The sequence below is a fragment of the Periplaneta americana genome, chromosome 17 (assembly GCF_040183065.1).
Source record: "Periplaneta americana isolate PAMFEO1 chromosome 17, P.americana_PAMFEO1_priV1, whole genome shotgun sequence".
In the NCBI taxonomy this organism is placed as follows: Eukaryota; Metazoa; Arthropoda; class Insecta; order Blattodea; family Blattidae; genus Periplaneta; species Periplaneta americana.
Genome location: NC_091133.1, coordinates 12,864,137 through 12,871,169, shown reverse-complemented (window position 1 = coordinate 12,871,169; position 7,033 = coordinate 12,864,137). Strand labels below are relative to the sequence as shown.

At 35.5% G+C, this 7,033-nt stretch overlaps 1 long non-coding RNA gene across 1 annotated transcript in view; it reads left to right on the top strand.

Moving 5' to 3' along the window:
- The first annotated feature begins 4,187 nt into the window (after positions 1 to 4,187).
- Positions 4,188 to 7,033, top strand: part of LOC138692827 (uncharacterized) — a 46,978-nt gene continuing 44,132 nt past the window's right edge. The window contains exon 1 of the long non-coding RNA XR_011330142.1: positions 4,188 to 4,506. This is a non-coding gene — a long non-coding RNA (uncharacterized lncRNA). The remainder of the gene's footprint in view (positions 4,507 to 7,033) is intronic.

Genomic DNA, 7,033 nt, shown 5'->3' with positions numbered 1-7,033 from the left:
TGCTGAGGTTACCTAGCATCTGAATGATGTCAGCAAAATGAGTCCAGGGTCCAGCGCCGAAAGTTATCCAGCATTTGCACTTAATGGGTTGAGGGAAAAAGCCTCAATCAGGTAACTTGTCCCATCCAGGATACGAACCCAGGTCCGTTCGTGTCAGGCATGCTGTTACTCCACAGCGGTGGATGGTTGGATCCCTGAAGCCATAGCACACTATAACTTATCTCAAAATGAATGTGATTTATATATCTGCATAGAAACAGGTGTATGTATGCAATGCTGTCACCAGCAGCTGAGTCCAATGATGCTTTTCTCCCTCTTTCCTCGGGTGTTTTTGAAGGTACAGATGCCACGTTTGAATTAAACTGATTGTAATTCCTTCCTATGTTAAACTATATGGTGAAACTAGTGCTGACGCTGAGGTAGTTCCGGTGATTTCGGAAGTGAAATTCGTCTAATTTATAAGGGATTCGATAATTCGGTATAAAACGTTGGTCAATATGGCGGACATCATGTAGAATCTGGGACAGGTTAGGTTTGGTTTGTTCAAGTTTTTTATATGCCTATCAAAAAACGTATAAGTATGCAAGTCGTACCAAAAACCTCAACAAACCATACCCAACCTGTCACTGATGTCCATCAGATTGACCAACGTCTTCTACCAAATTACCAGGATTTTTGAAGTGAAACTAGCACTGAGGTAGTTCGAGTGATTTCAGAAGTGAAAATCGTTTAATTTAAAAAGGATTTCTTATGATGATGCAGTTGATCGTAAATATGCAAGGCATAACAACTAGCTCAGCGCTATGTAAAGATTAACTTTTGGCCCTACAGAATTGATCTGTTATGGTTACAATGGTTATTAAAGGAGAAAAATTCGCTCCGGCGCACAGTGGTCCAGAATGCGGGACATATTAATAACTTTTCAGCTACCTAACAGATTTTTATGAAATGTTACACAGTAGTTACAGGTAGCATATAAGGGGAACTACCCCTTATAGGGGGGGGGCGCATTTAGACAAAATTAGAAACTTTTCTCTTATCTGACAGATTTTTATGAAATTTTACAAAACAGTTACAAGTAACATATGTGTTTTGTATACAAGCTCTGATTACGTTGGTATAAGGGGAACTACCCCTTACAGGGGGCGCAATTAGACAGAATTAGTAACTTTACTCCTATTTAACAGAATTTTATGAAATTTTACACACTAGTTACAGGTAGCATATATGTTTTGTGTACAAGCTCTCGTTATGTTGGTATAAGGGGAACCACCCCTTACAGGGGGGGCGCAATTAGACAAAATTAGTTACTTTTCTCCTACTTAACAGATTTTTATGAAATTTTACAAAACAGTTGCAAGTAGCATATATGTTTTGTATACAAGCTCTCATTACGTTGGTATAAGGGGAACTACTCCTTATAGGGGGCACAATTAGACAAAATTAGTAACTTTTCTCCTATTTAACAGATTTTTATGAAATTTTACACAGTAGTTAGAGGTAGTAAACTTGTTTTGTATACAAGCTCTAATTCTCTGGATTGTCTTTGTTTCGACCTCATACTTGCTGTAATGGAAAAGCTTTTTTGGGCAGACACTTTTTCCAGGGGTAAGTTTTCTATAAATTTTCATTACTATCACGAGGAGAACCTAATTTAATAAGTAGCTCACTAAGCCAATGTCCATTTCGTTTAAAAAACGCATATTCCTTATCCTCTTGCTCTCCAATGATAAATTATCTTATGGGGGGAAAAAGTAACATTTTAGATACTATTGCACCTTTTGGGCACTCGGGAAGCTTATTTGGTACATAATTAACAAGCTGTCATCTTGAATTCCCTGAATTATACTGCGAAAGCAGATCCGATTCGCAGATATTGAAATAACTGCAAACGAGGAAAATTTCACTACTGCACCTCGAAAGAATAGTGCTCATAAATTATTACTTCCGCAAATCTGCGCACCTTAAGACTAGATTTAAAATAGAGGTAAATAGTGGAGGAAGTGAAAAAAAATCATTTTTGGACGAACCAATGGGGTTTTTTTTTCTCTACCTTAGCAAAGTCTGCACTCAATGATTATATTTATATTTTGTCCCGTGTCCATTCATGCTAATTTTACATACTATAATAACATTAAATGTAACAAAAACAAATAGTATTACATAGTCAAAGAACTATTTGACATATTGATACTAAATATGAATGGAATCGACCACTTACAACAGAGTTACAGCACAAGGAAAACGGCAGACTCGCGGCGCTTGCTGAGTAAGAATGCTGGGTGCAGCCACCTCCACTGATTAACGTAATCAATTGAGTGTTACTCAGTTATATAGGAAAAATAATTTAAGGGTTTAATTTCATTTTTTTACATGTCATTTTTCTGCATTTGTCCTCCTAAATATGGATTTTAGACCACTGTGCGGCGCCGAGAATCGGACCAGGGTCCTTGGTTCTACGTACCAAGTGCTCTACTAAGCTACGCAAGTTCAATCACAGCACCGGAAAAAACATTAGAGAAGGGTGATTCGATCCGCTGCTGTGGATTGAACTTCGGCATAGCTTAGTGGTCAGAGCGTTTGGTACGTAGAACCAAGAACCCGGGTTCGATCCCTGGTGCCGGAGCGAATTTTTCTCCTTTAATAACCATTGATACCTCAGCACTAGTTTACCTAACTATATGACAAACTAAATATAGGCCTAATATGTTTTTGTGTTGTGATTCCCTTTAACAAGTGGAAAACAATGGAATTGAAATGATATAGCTACATGTAGGGGGAGAGATGTAACTTCTGTGCCTCATGTGGCACTGTTTACGCTAGATAGTAGGCCTCTTGGCCAGTGTGGATAACGATTAGCGCATCTGACCGCGAAATCAGGTGGCCCGGTTCGAATCCCGGTCGAGGCAAGTTATCTGGTCGAGGTTTTTTCTCCTCAACCCAATAGGAGCAAATCGCATCCCTAGAATAATACTGCCGTTATCTCTCAAAAATTGAATTTTCAGTTACAGGTAGTTCTGTAATCTTTATTTAATCCTCTATCAAACAACTGAACTGTCGTATCTCTAAGTTCAAGCGCAAAGTCTGCAGGGATCATAGGTAGGCTAATGATACTTGGTAATTCGGAGTTTTCATACGACTTTGATACGTTTATCTTGCATTTACTCAAAACTAACGGGCGCGCTTCCAAACAGGGCTGCGGCATTTCCACTAAGGTTAGACCTCAGTTTAGGTGTTTGTATATTAATAAAAAAATAAGGGGCTAGAAAATATTGAAAATAGGACGCATGTTTATGTGACATTTTTTTTTTTTTCAATTAATACACACACACCTAAATGGACTCTAACCTTAGGGGAAATGCCACTGCCCCTGTTCGGAAGCGCGCCCCTCATTTCATCGGCATTATCACCTTCATTTCATTCAGACGCTAAATAACCTGAGATGTTGATACAGCGTCATAAAGTAACCCACTAGTAGGCTTCTTACTGAAATTCAAAAGTATAATGTAGTAGCAAGGATATACTTTAGTGCAACCTTTGGTAAACTATATACATTGTAATTATAATATCCTTAAAACAACATAACCTGCAAAGTTAAAAAAAAAACTTGCCTGTTTTCTATTTCCTTCAATGCATTAGCGGGGCGCTGTATAATTTCTCCTACTGCTATCCGATTAACAACAGTGTCTCTAATTTCCGAATTACTGCCGGTCGATTCATTGTATAAAATTAAATTCATTTATTTCCGTTTATTTGATTCATATTCATATTATAATTTGCACTACCGCTGCTGCCAACACGATAATGCTGAAAGTCTCCAAATTCTACGAAAAAAGTCCCCATTTTCAAGTAAAATACCTACCGAAAATTTCAAATTAATAATTAATTAATTATTATTTTGCTTAAAGTACCACATACTGAATTCCAGATAACAAATATTGAGATAAACAAAAAATTGATGCGAAATGTATTACCCCTCCCTGTCATATACAATGACGTTGTAGTTAATTACATTATGTTCGAAGATATATTATAGAGCATCGATCGACAAAGTGCAATCGACTGCCATGTAGAGGTATCGACTGAATTTGTTTTCCATGTCACATTGAATATCGATCGAGAGAGATCGTTCAAACCGTTGCTAAGCAACGGTTCAAACGTAAACAAACAGTAGAATAATCATATTGTGAAGCGGAAAATGAATAGCCACAGCTCAGGAGAAGATATTGTTTAAATGTTTTCATACATGAATATTTGAATTGAAGAGAAAATAAAGAAGTAGGCGATCGCAGTGGACAAGAGAAATATACGTGAGAGCTTGGGAGAGTTCCACCAGCTTGTACCTTCGTTGTGGGATGACGAAGAAAAGTTTAAATATTATTATCGTTTGTCCATTAATACATACAAGGAAATAATAGAGAAATGAGGCCACTAATAGATGTTGGGCATACAAATTTCAGGAGAAGCATAAGTTTTGAAGAAAGGCTGACTGACTGTAACTTTGAGGTAAGCATTTAAATGCTTTTTAATTGGAGGTTTGAAAGTGACATTCAGTATTGACATAACGAAAAGTATTCATGCCATTTTGTGGAAAGTAATAAGTTAGTAATAAATTTCGTAGCATTAGGCTGTATGACGTATGTTGTAAATAAATTCGGACAAATTAAGACTAAATTAAACTAACCTAAACTACACTCTAACCTATCAAAGACCTAAATAACCTTATATACATTGAGTGCAGTTTGATATATGGAATAGTATTTTGAAATAATACAGCAACGAAATATATAACAGTTCATTAGTATTAATAACTACCGCAACTGTTAATGCACAATAATTAACAATGGACATATTTATTTACACTAATATTGATAAATTGATATGAGATGTGTCCATGTACTCTTGACGGTTTTGCTTTAAGTAATAGAAATACTCATGGTCGCTGTTATTTGTTCCACAGAAAATTTAAGAAATAACTTAAGTCTATCCTTATTGCATTAAAATAAATTGCCCAGGACGAATTACTTTATAAACACCTTCGGTTTTCTATATTTTAATACACGGTGCATTTATTCTTTGTTATAAATTGAATCGTGAACTGCAGAAAGCCAACAAATGATAGTTTTCAGTTATTCATATAGTTGTAATATTCATACATAGGCCTTTGAGGAGTGCAGGAACCCCACCAGAGCCTTCTTTAGTTATAAGCCGGGGCCATACGTCGGCAACACTGTAAACTGTCACCCAGAGGCCGACCGTACAGTACACGTGTTTGTGCTAATGCCGATTTTCAATGTAAATTAATGTTACAATATAAGTATGTGTCGATGGAATTATGTTTACGGTCGTACCAAAAGTTAATTGTTGATGTAATATAAACTAAATGCGTGTTGGTGATAAAAAACAAGACAATAAATGAAAATAAAATGGTTGCAGTCTTTGGGAATTTTTACGGTTATGGATGACAAAGTAGGCTAATTGACTATTCTATTAAATATTGTATAACCACATTTTTATATTCTTATTTGTGGTTTGTGTGTATCAGAATTCTAGTCGAATTGTTGGTTCGGCAAAATGTGATTATATGCATCTACAAATTATAGATAGTTCTGACGTATAGCAGGCATTCCGAATCTTCAACAAAACTGCAACATTTATGGGATCACAAAACAGTTGTTTACAATGACTTTGAAAACCAACGGCGTAACTTTATTGATATAGCAGACGAGAACCAACGGTCAATGTTACTTATGTCCCGCCCACTATAGAGACATAGGCCAATTTTACACATATTTAGTATAACTTGTAGCTTCTTTGACAGGTTAGGTTTGGTTAGTTTAGGTTTTTGTTATAGCCTACCTTGCATATACAATTATAGCGCAACATTGGCAGTGATAAAAGTGAAATATTCGTTCAGTGGGCGTTGGATACTCTACATTCATCTAACAAATAATTTAGGATAACAGTATTGTTATGGTGACTGGCCAGGTTCAAACTAAAACTGGCTTCCTGGACATCTGAAATATTTATAGAAAAGCACAACATAATCACATGAAATTAAAATGCATATGATATCCTACACCTTTCATGTCAGAGGTGAAACAACATTAAGCGGCAAAACATTGTCAATTTACTAGCCACATAATGGTTAATTGATTTGAATAGGGTATTGCGAAAGTACGTCATTATTTTATTTATTTTTGGTACAAGTAACATTTCTTTAAGTATTTATTTATTTTCCCTTGTACCATCAATAAAAAAACAAGTATGTTTTTATTTTTTTTTAAATTATAAGTGGCTGGCGATAAAAGCAAGACAGTAAATGAAAATAATATGGCTGCAGTCTTTGACAATTTTTACTGTTATTAATAATGACAGAAAGTGATTGACGATTCTTGTAGACATTAAATATTTTATAAACTGCATTTTTATAGTCTTACTTGTGGTTTATAGTCAGGCAGAAATGTTGTTCAAGGGAGAGTTGTAGGATCTCGCCTGCTGTGTATCAATAAAGTCGCTCAGCTGAGTTTCTTTGCAAATACCTATTTTCTGTTAGGAGGTACAAAAAGAACATTTCCTTTGGAATCACACAATGTATCACCTTTAGAAAAACTGTCATTTGAACAATGTTTTATGCATACTACAGAATCTTTCTGGGGTTCCCAATTGCCTCTTTTTATATTTCTAACCCATTCTGCCTTTGTTCAGGATCAACAGGAAATCTAAATGTAGTGACATAACCATCTGTTTTGGTATTGTAGTTGCTACGACACATAGGCACACAGCACTTTCTAGGCATCTGAAATATTTGTAGAAAAACACGATAGATAATCGCATAAGATAATATTAAAATATATCCTAAACCTTTCACAGATGAAACACCATTAAGTCGCAAAACATTGTCAATTTGCTAGCTACAAATTTGTTAACTGAATGGAACTTAAGAATACTGCGTAGGAACTTACGTCTTTATTGCATTATTGATTTTATTATTTTCGGTGCAAGGAATATCTTTTTTATTTATTTATTTTAT